The 22,058-nt window shown below is 34.8% G+C and overlaps 1 protein-coding gene across 3 annotated transcripts in view; it reads left to right on the plus strand.

Annotated features, from left to right (window-relative positions):
- Positions 1 to 7,762: 7,762 nt before the first annotated feature.
- clocka (clock circadian regulator a) overlaps positions 7,763 to 22,058 on the plus strand; it is a 106,009-nt gene continuing 91,713 nt past the window's right edge. For all 3 annotated transcript variants that reach the window (XM_056480818.1, XM_056480820.1, XM_056480819.1), the window contains exon 1: positions 7,763 to 7,852. The gene's annotated coding sequence lies outside the window, so the exon portion shown is untranslated. The remainder of the gene's footprint in view (positions 7,853 to 22,058) is intronic.

Raw genomic sequence — 22,058 nt, forward strand, 5'->3', positions numbered from 1 at the left:
ATCATGAAATAATAGTAATATAATAGTAATATATATATATATATATATATATATATATATATATATATATATATATATATATATATATATATATATATATATATATATATATTAATGCTCCTCTCCCTCATTCTTGTGTCAGCCCAATGATTGATTCGCGATGTCACCAACCATAGCTAGAGGTGGCAGTAACGCACCAAAAAGTTTGTTGTCAACCATCGTAAAACAGGTAAAAAATCCATCATAGGTATTTACCTTCATTGGCTAGACACCGGCCTCACAGCACCGTGAATGCTGGTGCTGTCACTTATTGATCTGCGATCAGTAAATGTAGCTTGTGTGGATGCTACTGTGCTACTTGACTAAAAGAATTGCTACTGAAAAGCTATTGGATTTATAAAGTAGCGACGCTACTGCCACACTACTGACAAATGTAGTTAAGCTAGTAGTGACGCTACTGCCCAACACTGGCATTCAGAGATGCTCTTCTGCATACCTCGGTTGCAGAGATGTATAAAGTACTAGAGACCCAGACTTAAGTAAAAGTACAAGTACTCTATCAAAAAGTGACTTGAGTAGAAGTAAAAGTGCTCTTTAAGCACCATACTTAAGTGGAAGTACTAAAGTATTCAACATTTTTTGTACTTAAGTATTGCAAGTAGTTTATTTCAAAATTTACTACTCAAGTACTGAAAGTAAAAGTACAAGTATTGTGTAATGTAGTTATTAAAGAATGCAGTCAAAAGACATCATATTGTTTTGTTTATTTTAAATCTCTTTTTTGGGGGCACGTCATTAGGCAGAACGAAAAGAAACATGACTGACAATACTGTTTTTCTCTCATGCTTGAACCACAGATCTGACAGATTATAACAGCTTTAACACACACCTTTCAAAGTTGTGTGTCACAAAAACAGTCCATAATCCACTCAAAACGCTATTGAAACCCATTTTCGGAGCACAAATTACTGGTTGTAAACGCTGTAAACGAACGGTCTAATTCACTTGATTTTGATTTTATTGTAAAAAAAAAGAAAACATGTATATTACTGTGTTAAATGAAAATGTGAAATATTTTATGGCTTATGGCTGTGATTTAGTATTCAAAAATGTTTCATTTTGATTATGTTTTAATTAAATTGGTCTTAAACTTCATATTTTTATAGTATATTTATTCATTCTGGTACTTTTACCATAAACCAACATCTCAACCATTTGGTAGAGGCTGATATTTTAGAAATTATAGGATGTGTTGGGGGAAAATGTATTGATTGTGTTAACTAGCGACATTAGGAGTTAAGAAATGCAATAAATAAAAAAATTCTATTGGTTTTTTTCTTGGTGTGACAGTTAAATGGTTACTTGTAATAAAATTGTGTCCTTTAATACAGCAGTAATATATATGAACTGTACCCTTAATTTGACCCGCTCAAAGAAAACACTCTTTCTGAATGTATCAAACAAAACTCATGCACAGAAGACAGCATGAGCATTTATAGCAAATAAACTAATGTAAATATTCTCCCGCCTGCTTTATAAACGCTGAAAGGCGAGGTCTTACACCCCTTTGATTGGTTATTGTCTTCACCTTCTAAACAGAAAGGGCTGCTATCGGCTTTAGAAATGAAAGCGTTGTTCACTGATGGCGGGAAGAACAGCCGCGGTTACAGTCTATGTATGTATAATACGCGGTTATCACAGGTAATCTATAATAGACACAGTGGAGAAAACTTGCACCTCATACACGCCCAGGTCTGGATCCACAAGTATCGCTTTAACAGCCAAGAGGAGATAAACAGTTGAGTCTCACAACATTTCTCTGTAGTAGTGAAATATCGGCTCGTGTGCTGTGCCGCCTTCACTCGCCCTCGCGCCTCCGTCCTTCGCCATAGTATTGCGACACCGCACATATGAGATAAATGACGTCAGTACGTAATAACCCGTTATGATCTATTACTGAACCGATATCGACCATTTTGACACCTCTAGTAACGAGTAACGATGCAGCTCATAAAAAATCTATCGGAGTAAAAGTATTAAACTCATCGAAAATATGTACTTAAGTAAAAGTGGAAGTAGGAGAAAAAAACAATACTCCAGTAAAGTACAGATACTGCCTTTTAGTACTTAAGTACAGTAGTGAAGTAGTTCTACTTCGTTACTATACATCTCTGCTCGGTTGTAACGAGTGTTTATTTAAGTTACTGTTGCCTTTCTATCAGCTTGAACCAGTCTGGCCATTTTGCTCTGACCTCAACAAGGCATTTGCACCCACAGAACTGCTGCTCACTGGAAATATTCTCTTTTTTGGACCATTCTCTGTAAACCCTATAGATGGTTGTGCATGAAAATCCCAGTAGACCAGCAGTTTCTGAAATACTTAGACCAGCCCGTCTGGCACCAACAACCATGCCACATCCAAAGTCACCTAAATCACCTTTCTTCCCCATTCTGGTGCTCGGTTTGAACTGCAGCAGATCATCTTGACCATGTCTACATGCCTAAATGTATTGAGTTGCTGCCATGTGATTGGCTGATAAGAAATTTGCATTAACGAGCATTATTGTACCTAATAAAGTGGCCAGTGAATGTATATATGTGTGTGAGAAAATACAAAAGCAGAGGATGGAAACTTACAGTAGATTCTAACATTAGAGTTTCGTTCCATATTATCTTGAACCTATCATAAACATTCATTTCACATTCAACAAGATAGAGGTGCAGAAGTGCGTGTACATACATTTTTTTTAGATTTTCTCTGCAAAAATCACATAAAAGTCAATGATCTTTCCTAGAGCAAGTTGGAGATGCCTTCGTTTAGAGTTTCTTCACTATATGTTTACACATTTCCAATAATAAGTTATTAATACACCAAAATGCTTAAGTGTAGGCCCTTTAAGCAACTCATGACACAAAACATGAGTGGGCAGATGGTGAGGATCACTTCATCGACTCCAGACAGACAGACATACCTGGAGGGAATGACTCAAAACACATCAGTCCTGTAGTGGGTGTTTTGTCGGGTGCTGGGTGTGAAAAAGGAAGCTTCGGGGTTGTGAAAACGTCGAACGCAATCAATCTGTGAGTAAGAGAAGGAAGCACGCACAAAACCGGTTCAATTGGTTTTAAGAGCTAATTTAGGTTGCAAACAAACATTGCTGGTTAAGTTGCAAACTGAGGTGACCTGTCTTTAGCAAAGATACATTTAATAACAGAAGCATCATTAAATATAAATGGAGTTCTTGTCTCCCAAACAAAAGAAGTGATTTTGATAGGTTGGTAAAACTTTGTCCCAGTTAGGGAAATTTGTCTTGGGCTCTTGCCCTCAGCTGCAGTCATCACAAACATGGAAAAAACAATACAACATACAAATACGAAATCTGCAATTATGCAGATAAAAAACAAAGCTTAAAAACAAAACTGATCTTCAATGGCATCAGCATTTTTAAATTCATTTCAAACACTAAAGTTGAGGCCTGAAAGAGTTTGGATTGTGCTGTCGGCATATTTAGAAGCAGTAGCACTTATTTTGGTTGTTTTTTTTTGCATTTAATAAGCAACTACACAACTTCCTAATTGACTTCATTAAACTGACGCCATATACTGCTTGTATTTATGTTTACAAGAACTGTGCAAGACTGGAGTTAAAACTCTGACCAGTGTAGAGTGCTCTTACAGTATAAAAGTGGGGTTTAGAGAGACTGGATCCTTAAACAAACTGTTACGGACGCTACAAGAAAAGAGCTGATTCAGCAATGAATATTATGAGAAAAAAATGTATTTTAAACCTTTTAAAGTATTTTAAATCTCAAGAGGCCTTGAGTGAATGTGAACCTGTAAAGAAAAATGGGATGTGATTTTGCTGGTAAAAAAAAAAATCTGCTTAGCATTGCATTTCTTAAATATTTGGCCACACGGCGGCTTAGTGGTTAGCACTGTCACCTCACAGCAAAAAGGTCACTGGTTCGAGTCCCGGCTGGGTCAGTTAGCAGTTCTGTGTGGAGTTTGTATGTTCTCCCCATGTTCGCGTAGGTTTCCTCCAGGTGCTCCGGTTTTCCCCATGCACAGTCCAAAGACATGCGGTATAGGGGAATTGAATAAACTAAATTGGCCATAGTGTGTGTGTGCATGAGTGTGTATTGATGCTTCCCAGTGATGGGTTGCAGCTGGAAGAGCATCCGCTGTGTAAAACATATGCTTGATAAGTTGGCGGTTTATTCTACTGTGGCGACCCCTGATTAATAAAGGGTCTAAGCCAAAGGAAAATGAACGAATAATATATACACTAAATAACCTCAAATTGACTTTTCCAGAATTCCTGTATATTTCCCAAATGATGTTTAGCAGAGCAAGGAAAATTTCACAGTATGTCTGATAATATTTTTTTCTTCTAGAGATAGTCTTATTTGTTTTATTTCGGCTAGAATAAAAGCAGTTTTTAATTTTTTATGAACCATTTTAAGGTCAAAATTATTAGCCCCTTTAAGCAATTTTTTTCCGACAGTCTACAGAACAAACCATCATTATACAATAACTTGCCTAATTACCCCAACCTGCCTAATTAACCTAGTTAAGCCTTTTAATGTCTCTTTAAGCTGTATAGAAGTGTCTTGAAAAATATCTAGTCAAATATTATTTACTGTCATCATGACAAAGATAAAATAAATCAGTTATTAAACTGTATGTTCAACTTATTCAACTGTGTGTGTATGTATGTATGCATATATATATATATATATATATATATTTTTTTTTTTTAATTTATTTTAATTTAATTTTTTTAGATATATTTATACACACACACACACACACACACACACACGTTTCTACATTTGTAATGAGCTACATTAATATGGCTTACTCATGCCACGTTTTTGTCTAACAAATGTACAATGTTTAGATGTTAGTACTTTTTTTAACAGTTTATAACACATTTTAACAATAAAAATCTGGCAACCCCAACTGCATTTTTTACTGTAAATTTTATGGATTTCTTTTTCACAACAAAACTAGAAACTTTTAAAATGGCACATTATTTATAAGCATTTAATTTTAAGTATTTTTGCTTTTTTGTTGAACAAAGGAAGATATTCTGGAGAATTTCAGAAAAAAAACAGCCATCGACTTACTATATTTTATTTCCTTAAAACAGAGGTCAACGGCTACTGATTTCATTCTGCATTCTTCACAATATCTTGTTTTGTGTTCAACAGAAGAATGAAACTGATAAAAGTTTATAAACACTTGTGTAAGTAAATGATTAGGAATTTATTAGGAAGTTTTTTGATGAACTCATTTTAAAAAAAAAATTTAAATTAATTTTAATTTATTTTATACTAATTATAATTTTATTACACATTGCAGATTATATTGCAAACTTAAAGGCTTAGGTTTATTATGGCATGGTAGAGTAATTGTTCTGAAGCTAATTTCTGAAAAAGTAAAAACATTTTGAGAGCTAATAATTTTGACCCCAATTTTTTAAAATGTAAAAACTGCTTTTATTCCAGCAAAACTAAAAGAAAATAAAACTTCCAGCTAAAGAGAAAAAATAATATTATAGAAAATACTGTGAAAAATGTTCTTGGTCTGTTAAACCTAACTAAAACAACTGACATTTTTCATGGTTGCTTATAATTTTGTCAACATGTATTAGAATAGATAACTGTCTGAAAACGCTAGTTTCAGTTGACACTAAAGTATATTATTTTCAAGTATTTTTTCCACAATTAAGAACCCCTTTCACATGAAAATTAAACATCATAAAAAGAAAAGAACAGTTTAGTGACAGTTTAACTATCAGGTCTGCTTTGGTTCTTGCTTGCAAAAGAACACATTTTTGTGAGGTTGATTATGCTTTTACATTACATAAGTAACATGAATTGATAAAGGATTCACCGTGATAATAGCGCCACCCTGCGTTTTTTTAACTGCATCATCTACTTAAGTCATGTAAAGCTTTCCACCACTAGGTGTCACAAGCTCTCTATTCTTGATGAAAACATTACGTGGCAAACAAAGTCCGCTTAGATTTTATGACAGAAATATGATTATGTTTGCCGACATAAGCTCAGACATGAAACAATAGTGGGCTAATAACCCGTCACATATCAAGTTGTAGGCTATCATTACTACTTAACAACAATAGCCGTCGGCTTAATAACCACGTATCACACGATGGTTAATTATTTACAGGTTAAATAATAATTAGCAGCAGAAACTGTGAATAACACCAATACGCGTCATTTTTTCACACTATAAATGACAGAACTAGGGTGAAAATATAATGTTATGATAGGTTTAAACATGACAGACACGTCTCTGTCACACTTATTTGTTTGTCACTGAAGCGTTTAACATGTTTTCGTAAGGAAATTAGCTCTATGGACAACGCAAAACACGTAAAGGTTTTTAAAATAACCTTAAACATCGTGTAAGATTACCTTGGGTCACACCTTGTAACTAGTTTTTCTTTCAAGGAACTCTATAAAAATATTAATTTGACCTTTTACTACTAACTATTATCTGATATGTAACTTTATTTTTTAATTAATGTCAGGGTAACAATAACAACATCATACACATTTGTTACAAAAAGAGTGTACATGAGTTTTACAGAGAAGCAAAGCATCAAATAAGCACATACCAGAGAAACAACAACAACAAAAAAACAAATAATATAAAATTATGTATTAAGAAAATTAAAAAAGAAAGTTAAGAGTTCTAATAGCATTAGATATGCAACTCTTTGCTCCGCTTTCTGCAAAACAGCGTGTCGCGCACCCGCATCATCTTTTTATTGGTCAAGACAACTGTCACTCAACACGCCACGCCCTAGAATTTTCGCGCGCGCTGAGCACATTCAAGATTGGTTGAGGTGCGTATTTGACCTAATTGGCGCTCGGCCAAAACAGAAAAAAGCAAACATGTGGGCCAAAGATTAGGAACGTTTGTATAACATAAAATTCACGCCGGAACGCAACCATTAAAGCACAGGAAGGTATTCTATGTTTCATGTTACCGACGTTTTTACACCTCTGCGGTCAATAAGTGTTTAATTAAATATCAGAATTAAACTAGATATAGTTCCAATAAACTAATAAAATACATTTATTGGAAAAATGGAAAGCCTTTTAATGTATTTGGTTCATATGTTAGGCACTTAATGGTGTTTATTTATATTTATCATTCATTATTTGCGTGATTGAGACTTGTATTTAAATTACTTGTTTACATAATTTTATAATGATAATTTATATTTAACATATATAAAACTAATTCATGATTTCTTCATCTGAAAAAACAAATTTGAGAACAAACAAGAAATTCTGGGTTAATTCTCTCAAATTTGGGTAAATACGAATAGCCCCAACTGTTTGCCTCAAAGTTTGCTATAAATTGAACAAAAAGACATGTAACCCAGTAGTTGAGTATGTCTATATTGTTACAAAATTTTTGGTTCAAATAACCCAGCATTTTTGTTCTTTGCATGTTCCCAGCTTTCTTAGGTTATCTTCATGACAAACAGTGATTTGTTCGTTAAATAAGACGTTAGAGAACGCCCTGTGATCGGCTATATTTCTTTAAAAATGCACAAAATATTATATTTAATAATAAATGACAACAATGAGATATATAAAAGCTCCCGTAGATTCTCGCGTGCCAACTAGCAGCCAAGCTCTTGCTGCGTGTTGCCAGATTGTGTGGGATTCTTCTCGATCCGCACTGCGCATGCGCTTGGGAAGCCTGGGGTAGGCCCTGCTGTTTTTCTAACTCTAGTTCAATCCTACACTGCCGTCTCAACCAAAACAAGGCGCAAGAAAATCCCCCTCCTGGACGGCAAGTAACCAAGGTAAGGGAACAAGCGGACTTGCAAAACAGCGTTATTTTGAGAAAGCGCTGCATGGCTAGTGTCGCATTTGTGTCGGATTTGATAGAAGCGTTCTTGCGGTGAAAATACGCTGGTGTGTTTTTTAATGCTTGCCTGGGAAGAATCCGAAGGCCCGGTGACCCACATTTGTTCTACCCTAGTGAGACAAGGGGAGTGTACGATGTTGCGCTGCCAAATGTTCGCAACCGATTTAAAGCCCGGACAGCTCTCGTGCATCCAGTGATTTAGTCCATACAGTCGCTATACCTTTGTGGCTTTGCATTTGAAACTTTGTTACTATATTTATCCGCTTATACACGCGCACAGCCCTTGTTTATACTGATGACGCGGGCTTGTCAGAATGTAAACTCGCGCTTCTCCAGGTCACATTTAACCTGTATTTCAATGAGCGTGTCGATGAAATAAACGCATTGCACGAAAGCCTGTGTGTACTCGTGAAGCCGCTCGTTTATTTTACCACACAACCCGACGCTTTGGCTGGGGTTGTGACTGTGAGGATGGGAATTAAATCCAATTTAACCTGACCATTTTATCGCGGCTCTAGCGGAGCAACCTGTAGCGATCTCGGCTGAATATATACATACCCGCCGACTAAACCTCAGCGTGAGTCACGCAGAATTAGTTAGCAGCTTGGAGATTTTGGCATTTATTGCAGCTTCGCACATCATTCGGCTTCGTTTAATTATCATGCGAACGGGGAGTGAGGCGACTAAAGAGAAGATAATGCCGGTAATTAACTGCTTTTCTTTTAAACGGGACGTGCTGCACATATTCGCCTGCATGTTTTTGCTAGAGCTTTATGAGAATTAAGAGGTTAAAACCCGGTGACAGCAAGTGTACGCGGTGTTTCGGTTTCTCGTTGAAGGTGAATTCGGGTTGTTTGACGTTAAAGCGGAGCCTCACGGACGTTTCGACCGCGTTTCGGTTCATATTTGATGTCTCTAGTATGCCTTTTAGCGAATGACATTGTATCATTCTTGAAATAAATTCGTCTTTTTGTATGTTGGCGTCGCGTGCCTGAATGTCGCGTTGGTTGTCAGTTTACTAGGGTTTGTCTTTATCATTTATTTCCGCCCACAGCTGCCACTAGTTAGCCTAAATGATCAATGGTTTTTATTCAATTAGCCGTTTGTTTAGTGTGTCAATCACGTTGTTTGGGACATCACTAATTTAAGGTTTAGCATTTGAGTATAATTGTGTTAAAATCGATCATGCTATTGTAATACATAATGTTCCTTTAATGATATATACAATGCAATTAGTTAGTCTATCTATCTATCTATCTATCTATCTATCTATCTATCTATCTATCTATCTATCTATCTATCTATCTATCTATCTATCTATCTATCTATCTATCTATATTTAAAATCTACACTCTAAAAAAACGTTGTGTTATTTATTAAATAACTCAAGCAGTTTGGTTAAATTTTGAATTTCAACAGTCAACTGATTTAACTGACACAGAACAGCTGTATTTATATGTGTGCGTAATGTTGTTTTTACTTAAATTTAAGCTCTAACACAATAATATTGTTGTTTTTTTATTAAATTACCTCTCCGTGTCAAGTTTTTTGATACAAACGCACGCTTTGTAGCCGATCTATGGATAAAAACGCTGTGTCCGGAACTTAAAATGTAGAGGAAATAAAGCATTTTCAATATTTTTGAAAACTGCATGTTATTTATTTACACAGCCATAATTTTAAAATTTATAGTAGTACTAGTAATAGTAGCAATTATAATACCAGAATGGAAAAAAAATTACATTTAATCAAAATAACTCGATGCATTGGGTTAAGTTTCATAACCCAATGCACTGGGTAAAAATAACCCATAGTTGGGAAGGTGCTATAATAACCTATAGTTGTGTTATATGTTGGGGTATTTTTAACCCAACTATTTTAACTGACTTTATATAAAATAAATAATGTTCTAAATATGGTCTTTTGTGTTCCTTAAAGGAAATCAGTAGAGTTTAGAGAGGCATAATTAAAAGTATAATATCATTTAATAAAGTTGATTTATTATTATTATATATTTTTTTGGCTGAATTGTTCTATTAACAGATTGTCAGTATAAATATGTTGCAGGACTTTATCTTTCTTTCAAAATAGATCTGACATTATGCAGTTAACGTTTGGCGCATTGCTAAATGAATAAACCCTGTAGATCATAAACATAGACACAAATGCAATGTTTAAAGATGTGTACACGTGTATAAATATATTAATGTAAAAGCCAATCTCCAACTGGTAAAGATAAGGCAGCTTTGTTTTTAGGTTAACTCTGAATAAGGTGTATTAGTTTATCACCCAACATTTCTTATCAAAAAAGCTAGTGTGTACACGTGAGTTATGAATAACACTCTGTAAATAAATACAACGGCCACATGATCTCTATAAAAGGAATCCCAGAAAACAGGTTGTTTTTCACCTTTGCAGTGTAGATCAACACCAGTCTTTCTGAGGTGGAGAATGTTTTTTCCCATAGGATGTTGTTCTTTTGGCAAAGCAGTTATTTGTCAGCACATTATTCCCTTTGGAAAAAAGCTGCATTATTGATTTCACACACACACACAAATACATCAGTTTTTACTGTTCTAGAGGCGGCTAATATTGTGGTTTATTTATTTAATTTTATTCTGGTTATTGTGTTTTGGTGGAATTTGTGGAATATTTTAATAACTTTAAAATATCCCAAAAACCTGCCTTGCTTCCTGTGACGTTTTCAGTTACTTTGTGATTTGTTTGTATATCCTCATAGTAAGAGGCTTTTCATTGTTCGAGCAAGTTCTGTGAGAGCCTGAGAGAATTGGTCATGAAGTTGATGTCTATATGAGGGCATTCAGGGATAAGTCACCTGCAATGTCACCCCAGCAAAGTCATGCCCATCTGACTTAACAGGTTTGGCTGATATTGCTTTTGACAGCATGTGCAAATCTATCGCAACCTTGCACCCTACTTTTATCACATTGGCGACTGGCGAGTGCAGCTTTAGATGAACTGGTAGTTTAGAAGAAAAACAACGAAGCTAAAGAATTTGCTGCGTGTATATGCACTTACATGTGATGAATAAGAAATAAATCCTGTGTGAATTTCTGTGTTTAGTAAATAGACTAGTTATGGGTGAAAATGGCTGCACAGAAAGGTTAATGAGTGCCTAATTTAAAACAAGAGATTTGACACCCTACAGCAAGTAGTGATGCAACATTGCATTGGCTGTAATATCAGTATAAAAGCTCAATTTTACTATTAGCCTAAATGACGGGATAAAAAAAAAACTATTGGCAGATAGGCATAGGACGATAACGGTTTTAAGTTTTACCGCGTTTGGAAAGGCTTTCAATACCGCTAACATGTTTTGTTACACCATTCTCAAGGTATATGTAAGGTGTTTTTTAAATATTTTGTGTGTTGTAAATAAATCTATGTTTTTGAAACAATGAATAGAGCAGAAGTCAATAATTTATTTTAGCTACTTAGCAGGCTTAACATGTTTACTGTTAAAAAAAATATTTTTCTTAAAATAAAATTAATTCTGTTCAATGGGGGAAAAGTTTTTCTACAAAATCTACAAATCATCGGCCAATAGGCCAGTATAAGACTCTAACTGTATGATAACCTTGAATAAAAATACCATGGTTTCAAGGTATTGTGATTACTGCTTTACACTCTCAGAAATAAAGGTACAGGAGCTGTCACTGGGGCAGTACCTTTTCAAAAAGACACATATTTGTACCCAAAGAGTCAGTGGTACCTCAAAGGTGCATATTAGTGCTCAAATGTACCTAAAAATACCTTTGAGGTACCATTATGGACCCTTCAGGTACAAATATGTACTTTTTGAAAAGGTACTGCCCCAGTGACAGCTCCTGTACCTTTATTTCTGAGAGTGTAAAGCAGTAATCACAATACCTTGAAACCATGGTATTTTTATTCAAGGTTATCATACGGTTAGAATCTTACACTGGCCTATTGGCCGATGATTTGTAGATTATATCTGCTGAGAATTTGGATTGGTGTCACCAAATGGATGCTTAAGAAGAGTTTATGCAAGAGACATGATTTTGTCAGTGTGGGAGTTTTTCACTGTCAAAAACAGAGCACTTCAGTATTGCAATTTGTAAATCATTTTAGGAAAAGAAAGTTCTAGAATGTTTCCTTTTCTTTATTTTCTGTAGTTCTGATTTACAATAAATGCAGTTGTTCACTGTATTTGTTTGCCTCTGGTTGTTGTTATCAGGCTCAGAAAAAAAATCAATAATAAGATTTGAATCAATCACTAAATATCACAGTTGCATCTTCCAAATATGAAGAGGTGCATGGTTGGCTCATCCTTAATTTCCTTGCTTTTTAAGTTGAATGTCTGTCAAACAAAGCATAACAAAACAAAAGAACCAAATGCACCAACACTGAGCTAATAAGGCCATAGCAGTGGATAATTCCTGCTAAAATGAACATTTCAGATTGATCACACAAACTTTTTACTTTGTGAAACACGAAGAGCATGTTTACAGTGGTAATGTAGTCATGAGACAAAGTTTTTGTTCAGAAAATGCTTGCTTGTTATGTGTCTCATTCTCATCACAAGTCTCTGTAGCTAATTCCAAAAGTGTCAGAAAATTGCTGGATCACATAGGTTTCTGTATTTGTGTGAGTGTGTTTGTAATTGAGAGAAAGAGTGCTTTTCATAGATAAATAAAATTCTACTTTTTTCCTAATTATATTTCATTATTTAAAAGTAGAACTTATTTATTTGCTTGATTGATATCTTTGTGGGTTTTGTTCTGTTGCAGTTGTGTTTGTGTAGATCTTTGAAATAACCAAAACCATTCTGTGCAAGGATAGGGATATATAATGCAGTCAATATGCTGGATTTTTTCCTGAAAACAATAGCATGAATGTTTATCAGCCAATCAGAGTGAAGCATTCAACAGGTTGTAGCATTTTTTAAAAATATTCTTTGTGGGATTTTAGTCTGTTTATTGGAAGTCAGTGCCCTGATCACACTTTTCAAAATATTGTCAAGTTGAACTTTGATTGTCATTTTAACCATAAATAACTGGTGCAGTGAAATAAAATGATGGCTCTTCTTAACCATGGTGCTGTACGAAGAAACAAACATAGCTTTTTTTATTATTTATGTTTTAGAAACAGAAAAAAGAAAGGAAGAGCATCATATTTTAATAGATATATAATGACAGAATTGTGTTTTGGGCTGCTTTTTATTGATTGTGTTAACCTTAATGGTGTGTTAAATGCTTGTTATCTGACTTCAAAGCTTTGTGCTTCATAGCTAAAGTGAATTGGCTCATTTAAGTTAATTAGCGGAAAGAACCGGTCTAGTTCAGTTAACTGAAATTAGAACCAAACCACAGACTTGCAAAATTGTGTTCGTAACAGAAACAAAAGGGAGTTAAATTAGGAGGAATCATTTGGCTTTAGATTTGAGGCGAATTGCTGTCAGATTTAGAAATATTAGGTGGTCTGTCTTAAAAATCTTCCAAAATTTGAGAGCTGAAATTATAATATAACTTGGTATTCAATTATGCATGCATGAATATGATGACTTCAGCTTTTTTGACATTTATTATTATTATTATTATTATTCATTTTTAAAGGGGTTATTATTAAAGGGTATACATGTATTAAGTTAAAATTACTTCTCAAATGAAGATTTTGAACAGAATCATGTTTCACTCAACACTTACTCACTGAACTTGTGTAAAAAAATAATAATATTTTGGCTGTAAAACATATTTAAATAGAATGGATACATTTAAAACTATATTAGAGAGTGTTTTTATTAAGAAAATATTGTAAGGGAAACATTTTTAAAGCAGTCTACTGCAACAGTTTTAGAATATGAATCATTAACTAAATAGAAAGATCTTATATGACCTTTTATTAGTATGTTTTTTTTTCTGTGTAATGCTTGTTTATTTATTATGCCCAATGCTGCTGATATGGTGTTAAAAAATAAATAAACATCAAATTTTACAGTAGAATTTATCAAAGAAGCTAGATGTTGATATCACATCCTGTGCACGATGCAGATCAAAGTTACTAAGTTTTCCGGTCGCATCATTGTTTAATGCCCTGCAAACCATCTCTTAGGTTAATGTTTTGATTTTCTGAGTAAATCTTTATAATACTGGGAAAAGTGTTATGGGTGATGAACTCTGCGGTTTGGGATCTGGGCATAAAAGCAAGTATTGTAGTAGCAAACCAAACCCGTCCACATGGATTGAACAGTGTGACCTGGCAGCGCTCTTAAAGCCGTGTTGTTCTGGTCAGTTGGTCTTGAGGTCAAGCTTTCTGACGTCCAAGCAGCGTCTCAGTGGCTAAAGGTTCACGTAAAGAGTAATCCACAAACTGTTGTCAACTGTTGTAATTTTAGGATGAAATTAAAACATTTATTAGAGGTGCAATCAAATGTGACAGTAAAGACAGCAATTAACTATTGTTGACTAACAAATTACTGGAATTATGTTGCGTTGAAGGCACATATTTCATGTTTGATTGCAAGCTTTTATTCACAAAAATATTAAAGTGAAAGTTCACCCCAAAATGAAGATTTGCTGATAATTTACTCACCCTCAGGCCATCCAAGGTGAAGGTGACTTTATTTTCCTCTAGTAGAATATTAGAGAATATTCGTAGCTGAAACTGTGATCTTTGCTGATTCATAAAACAAGTCAGCAGCTGCCATCACAAAAAACTGGTTTAATATCCCATAAGTTTAATTATCATTATTATTATTTTTTTAGCAATTTCAATTGTCCTGATGTTTTTTTTTTTTACTGTATTTACAGTAAAATAAATCTAACACCAAGCTTTTGAACAATAGTGTACATAGTGTGATCCTGTGGTTTGATTTCTCCTGTCCAAACTGTAAACACAAGTTACTTGAAAATATAAACTTCTGGCCACCCTGAGCCTCTCATAGAGCACAACAGCAGATCTTGATTAACCTTTGATTTGCAAAGATACCGTACGTATTGTACTTTGGGGCTTTACAGAATACGCAGAGGCTGACACAATGCCATTTTGACCTTGTTTGCTTTGTTCAGTGTCAGGCTTTTGATTATGGAGTGTTTATGGAGGTGTTTACATTTGCACAGTTCTGTGATCAGTCAAATAGGTTTCATGAACCTAGTCTAAATGTCATTTCATTTAGTAACATCAGTAAATGTAGTAGGTAAATTAATAATGAACAATAATTTATAATTGCATTATTAAAATCTGTCAATATTATTTGTTGATATAAAGTTTTTTCTTTGAAGACTTAATGTTAATGTTTATTTTAAATTCATTGTTGTTCATTAACTAATACAACTGTGAATTAGGTTGGGTGGTATCCATATTTTGATACCGTCAAACCTCCTCCATATTTTACCTCTGTATACGATATTATCGTGCATAATAAAAAAAATATGATGCAAGGCTCAGACAGCAAACTGTTGGCTTTTGCCTAAACCATTCAGAAACTGAATACCGTATATACAACCTTAGGTTCAAGGTATTTCCACCTCTCACCGTCACCTTTTTGTTGCACAATTTGCAAATTGCCTCGTTCTCGTTCGATCGAAACCCGAAATACTGCTAAACTGCAGAAGTTGTGTTCTTTTTTTGAGACCAGGTCACTTGGTGCGTGACTTGCCATATTTCCCCACGCATATGTATTTTTATATTATATATTATATATAATTATATTTAATATTGAAACCTTGTCTCCTATGTAAGTGCATTGATTTTTATGACTGTATAGCAGTATTGAAACTGATACCGTTGCCATTTTAAGATCCTGCGACCCACGGTATACTGTATTACCGCCCAAGCCTACTGTAAATGGAATAAAATATCAGTATACGTGTAAATCTTTACTCGTAATTGATTATTAGTGCTCTAAAGATATAATTAGAGATGTAAAGATTCACTTGACATTGGTTTGATACAATTCACGATACTTGTATCACGATACAATTTAGTAATGACTAACAAAATTATTTTATATAACTAAATTGCTATTTTAAAAACAAAATATTGATAATAATAATAATAATAATAATAATAATAATTATAATAGAAACTAAAGAAGACATTTTTAAAAACGAATATCAGCAAATCTCTGTTTTCTGGCATAAGCTGAGGTCTTTGCACATTTACAATATCCCCTACTGAAAAAAACTCTTTCACTGGGGACTGAGATGGCTGGTGTGGAGAGGTAAGCCTTTCTTCCTAAACCAGAGAACAGTGTGTACAGAGGTGGTCAATAGCACCCTCTGCTCCAGGGGACTGGCCACTGGCATAGAATAACTGATTATAAAATGACTAATTATAAAGTAGGATAGAGACAGGAGTTGAACATGATAATGAAGGTGAAGAATTGATATTACTTTAGTATAAGTATCATTGTGATACACTTTGGAAGAGATCATCTTGAACATTTTTACATATTCAATAATAATAAGCAAATTATTCAAATATGCATAAGCTAATTTGAAAAGATTTCTAAAAATAATCTAATACCGGGTTCTGTAACAGCACAACTTTCTCTTTCAGTCCGAAACTCATATTCACACTTTCGCTATGAAAACACTGATACACTGTGTGATCTCCATAGCTCTCGCCGGAGCAAGCAGAACTGCAAATCATCCAGTCTGCGTGACTTGGCTTATTAATAGTTTTTTGCATATAGACATCTGGGACACTAGTTTTTCACTGTGCGGACATTTTATGTGCATCATATTCGTTGTTCTGTTAGTGTAAGTAAACGTATTTTTGCAGTATTTAAACACCGTTTGTGTTTTGGCGCACTTCACCGATGTCATTACTGTCATCAATACTCTGCCACTAAACCTCTTGCTCGCTGCTGATGTGCAGGTACAGTAAAGAAAGTTTGCACCTGTAAACAAAGCGTCCCCTCTGTACGAAAAATGTATTGGGATTCGTTCAACATTTCTATTGTTTTGAATCGTCACATATTTGAATCGATTTTCAACCAGCTCACGATGAATCGCCCTAGATATAATTGAATATTAATTCATGATACTTGCTTTAATTTCAACAAATTCAATTTAAAATTGTGGCATTGACAAAAACAGATGGAAACTTTAAACTAGCAGTGTGGTGCTTCTTAATTTAGGTACATGGTTTTTTATAATTATTGAGGTGAAGAGAAGCTTACTAGTGTCTAGTCTGTACACTTTTCCTGTTTGGTCTTTTGACTAGGGCAACCGAATGCAATAATAACATTACAGATTTCCCTCTCTTTATCTTCAGAATGCCTTTAGTCTTTGTTCTGAACTTTACCTTGGAGATTTTCTCTCTTTTTGCCCCCAGATTATTTCTAGAAGCACTTGTTTGTGTATTTTGGCCACTTGTGCACATTGTTAATTGTGTTATATTTGCACGCATGTGCAAACCATGTGCTTGTGCGGTCATTAAGTGCTAGTCCTCTTATGTTTGCTTTCCATTTGAGAAAGATTTTGGGTCGAGAGGCCATCTGAGTTCTTATTCTCAAGCTTGCCGCCATTTCAAAAGACACTCTGAGATTGTCCTTCCTGTCTGCCAAATGACATTGAGTTCAGCCCACATAGATCCCAAACCCTCTAATGAAAATTAACTTTCCATTTAGGGACCTTTATATGTCTAGTGCCCATTTCCGTTCAGCCTGTCAGTCACCAAGAGAGATGGGAATGATTGTTTCCATTCAGCTTTTGCATTTTGAAGTATTGTAGGAGACTTTTCCTCATCACAGCCAAGTTCGTAATTGTTCAGAAAAGTAAAATTTCCACTAATGGTAATATTTTTGGGTGGTCCAATGCATGATGGATTTCCATGTTGTTTTAGCTTTTCCAGTATCATCCTACATTTCCTCCCTGCGCTTTAAATGATGAAACTGGAGCCGATATTGGTTCAGTTTGGAAGTCTCAGGAGGGCGCCGGGATTCGATGCTGGGCGACCAGCCTTTTGTCCAGAGGGACATGTGACTGCATTGCGGGAGAGTGGGTTGGAGTGACGACTCCTTTTGGATGCCCAGAGCTTTCAACATCCACCCACTCCACCCAAACCCTACATGCTTGCATGGCTCCATCTGCTCGCTGTACACACTCTGCAATTTGCATTTGAAGCATGTTACAGTTAAGTGCAAGCCAGTTTTTTGTTAAAATTGTAATGTTGAGGAAGGCACGGATGGATTTTTAAAATGTATTTTTTGGTTCGGATCCTGCCAAATGACACCAAAACATTTTGATTACCGCCTTATAGACAATTTCAATATGGTCATGTCATTTGGCCCATGAACATTTCCTGCTTATTATCAAAGTATTTCATAACTGTAACAAGAGGCAATTCAATCATAATTTAATGTTAAAACCGCTATTATAATATTATTTATCAATATGTGGCTCTTTGTGGATTCTAATAAGCTATAGAAATTAAAAATGTAAAACAGGAAATATGTTGGGACTATTGTTTTTGTTTACATCCCTCAAAATGATCTATAAACATTTTGATTACCACATTATAAACACCCAGAGTTAGGGCTGCATGTAATTGAAAAAAACATGCGTTGAGTTATTTTTATTTTCTGCGATTTTTATATTGTGATATTTCACCAAATAACTTAAACAGCTCTATTTTTAAAATAATTTAATATATTTATATTGAATGGGAAGATTTTGTAGATGAGTGCATCTGCAGAAAATATAATAGACTGGTTGCCAGCATAGATAAATACAGTTAAGCAACGGCATAAATGAAGGAGTCTAACAGTATTCACGTACGAAAATAAAATAATCAAACGAACTATAAAGTTGTATAGTCTTCATTATTTACATTATTAAATTAACTTTTGTTAAATCTACCGAATGCAATAATTCCCTGTGCCTAAATGCTTTAAGCTCATTTTAAATGCTTACACAGTCACAGGCCTTAAAACACACACAACTAATCAACTTTCTAATTTTATAGTTAAACTGAAATGTCTTCACAATTGTACCTGCTCAACTATAATCCTGACTCCACATTACAGATCTTGCAATGTGAATATTGTGCATTCACACATTGCAATATCGATGCTAAAACGATATATTGTGCAGCCCTACCCAGAGTGATCTTGCGCTGTATTTTGGCACACTAACCACTGAGGTAGTGTGCCAAATTATAGCGCAACATTGCTTTAGGTGTCATAAGTTCGAGTCCCAATTTGTGCACCTTTCCTGATCCTGTTTCCTCCTCTCTCTCCCACTTAATTTCCTGTCATGCTACTGTTTTATTAAATAATGTCAAAAATCGTACAAAACGAAATGTTTTCCAGCCGTTTTGATTACTCTTATCATGCTGATGTATGTTAAATCAAAAGCTGTTTTTAAGTGTACAGTGGTCCCTCGCTATAATGCGGTTTACCTTTCGTGGCCTCACAGTTTCGCTGATTTTTTTCCTGCAATTGGACATGCTTTTTTTCAGCACATTGTGTTCTGCGTCCTGATTGGCTGTAGACCATTGTCAATCAATTTCCTTCATGCTGTGTATCCTGTACAGCAGTGTTTCCCAACCCTGTTCCTGGAGGCACACCAACAGTTCATGTTTTAGATGTCTCCCTCATCTGACCCATTAACTTCAGGTTTTGGAGTTTCTTCTAATGTTCTGATGAGTTGTTTCAGGTGTGTTTGATTAGGGAGAGAATGAAAATATGTACTGTTAGTGTGCCTTCAGGAACAGGGTTGGGAAACTCTGCTGTACAGTACAGAATGCATTCACATAGCCAAATTGACAAATCTTCGATCGCTAGCAGTGTTGCTCTGAAGTGCTGGACTATATATTTGCAAGTTTTCTCCCCACAATGACGACAAAACTTTCTGCCCTGTCAAAGGCACTCATGGTAGCACCCAAAAGGCAGAGGAAGATGCTAACCATGGACTTCTGGACACGCTAAAGGAAGGTAGAAGTTATGCAGCTGTAGGGCACCATTACGGAATAAATAAATAAGGATCAAATGGTTTTGATCTTTGGTTTCATTCTATAATATATACTTATTTTTCTACAAAGGTTTGAACTTTGAGAGTGTTTAAACAAGAGAGAAAAGTGTGAAAATGGTCATGTCTCTGAAAAAAAGTGTATAAAGTGTGTAGTGAGAGGTTTTACAGCCTTAAAACATCTATAATAATTGTAAAAAATCAAGCGGACTACTTCACGGATTTCACCTATTGCGGGTGTTTTTTTTAATAACGTGACTCCCGCAAATATGGAGGGACCACTGTATGTTATGGTTTAAGCCTTATAGATGTTAGTTTTGGAGAAACAGCAGGTAATCGTTAGCTAGTAGCTAGTAACGAAAACCATGGCTTCACTTATGATTAACACCATGCAGAATGTAACTAACAATGAAGTCAACAGTGCAAGCATATCAGCGGCCATCTTTGAGATGTTTCTGCTTCCCTTTTCTGAAGCGGAAGGAAGTGGAAATCTATCCTCCATCTTTTTTACAGACTGGGACTGAGCAGTGTGAAAGGATTTGAATCTGTTTATGATCGTGTGAAGGAATGAATGCAAGCTTATGGTCAGTTGTAAAAAGAGGATGGCAGTTATGTGGTAAACTGATTAGGGTCTGTTGTGACTACATTAAAATTGTTATAAGATGAAGGCAACAATTTGGCAGAAATTCAGGTTTGCACTTTGAGTGAATCATTAAATTAAACCATTTTAGATTCATTTCTAAATGTAGTTTTAATTAGGCTCCCTCAATTATAATTTTTAATAACTTGTTTGTTTTAGGGGAGAGTTCAGTTCACTAAGCAAATGTTATTAATTTGTGTGTCTTCAGGTTATCCAAAATGTATGTAACTTTTTCTTTCTTCAGTAAAACAAACAAACTAACTGATTTTTGGATGAAGCTGTGGTACTTGGTAATTCATAAAATCCAAGACAATTAGATACAATTGGCTATTTTGTAGCTGGCATTTTTGAAAATGAGAGCCATTTTGTAGCTCTCAAAATCAAGGACCACTACTTCAGCTAAAGATATTTTGTAGTGTTCTATTTAAAAAATAAAATCACCCACATCTTAAATGAGCATGATTTTTTGAATAATAAGAAACACTGCAATTTGACTGTTGGAGCAAAAATATCTGTTAGATTAACCAAATACTGAAAGTGGAGTGTTTGAATCTTTTTCTCTCCCTCTCTCCCTCTCTCTCTCTCTCTCTCTCTCTCTCTCTCTCTCTCTCTCTCTCTCTCTCTCTCTCTCTCTCTCTCTCTCTCTTTTTTTTTTTAAACTTCTTAAAACAGATATTGATTACGCTTTTTAACTTCCTTGTTTATCATTTCCTGGTTGCATTTGATTTACCGTCACGTAAACTCAATAAAGCGGCTTTATCTAAATGTACTGCATCAATGCGTTTTTGGTTCCCCAAATGAGCTTGTGTTTGATTTATCAGATGCATGGTTTGTTGGATGTTGTAAACTAAACTAGCTGGAATGGATCCATCGCATACAAAGTCAAAACGCTTGCAAATCAAAGATGGCATATCACAGAGGAATATGTGTCATGTATTTTCATGAATCTGGGTCATTGTTGATCTGTCAGCTTGGCTTTTTGAAGACATGCTGCTTATTCGGTTTTTAATTATGCAGATATTGCAAGCATTTAGCTCTCACACATGTATCTCATGAATTTAAGAGGTGGAGATGAATCATAATTGTTGCAGTTATTTTCATGTTGATGGGAATCTTTTTTTTTTTTTTTTTTCGAAGGGAAACCACCTGAACAGAGACCATAGTGGTACATAGTTCTATACTAATATTAGTCTTTAATTTTAATTTCACTTTGACTAGGTTTATATTTCCAGTGAAAATATATGCTTTAATAGATGCCTCAGAGTTCATTTTAATTGTCAGGTTTGCTACTATTTGCAAAGTTGTTGAGGTGTTTAGAATAGCTGCTAGGCAGGGCGTTGCTAGATAGTCAGTTGTTTTAATTAAATGGCAGAAAGCCTAGTTTACGTTAAGGTTTTTTTTTTTGCATACTTGGACAAGAAGAGACCATACTAACTCCCAAAATTAATATTTTGTTCGTGTTTATGGTCGGCCTATGAGAGACTGTACTGCAAAAATAATTTGGCATTGTACCAAATGTACAAATGTAATAATTCTCTTGATGA

This window comes from Danio aesculapii, chromosome 20 (genome assembly GCF_903798145.1).
Source record: "Danio aesculapii chromosome 20, fDanAes4.1, whole genome shotgun sequence".
NCBI lineage: Eukaryota > Metazoa > Chordata > Actinopteri > Cypriniformes > Danionidae > Danio > Danio aesculapii.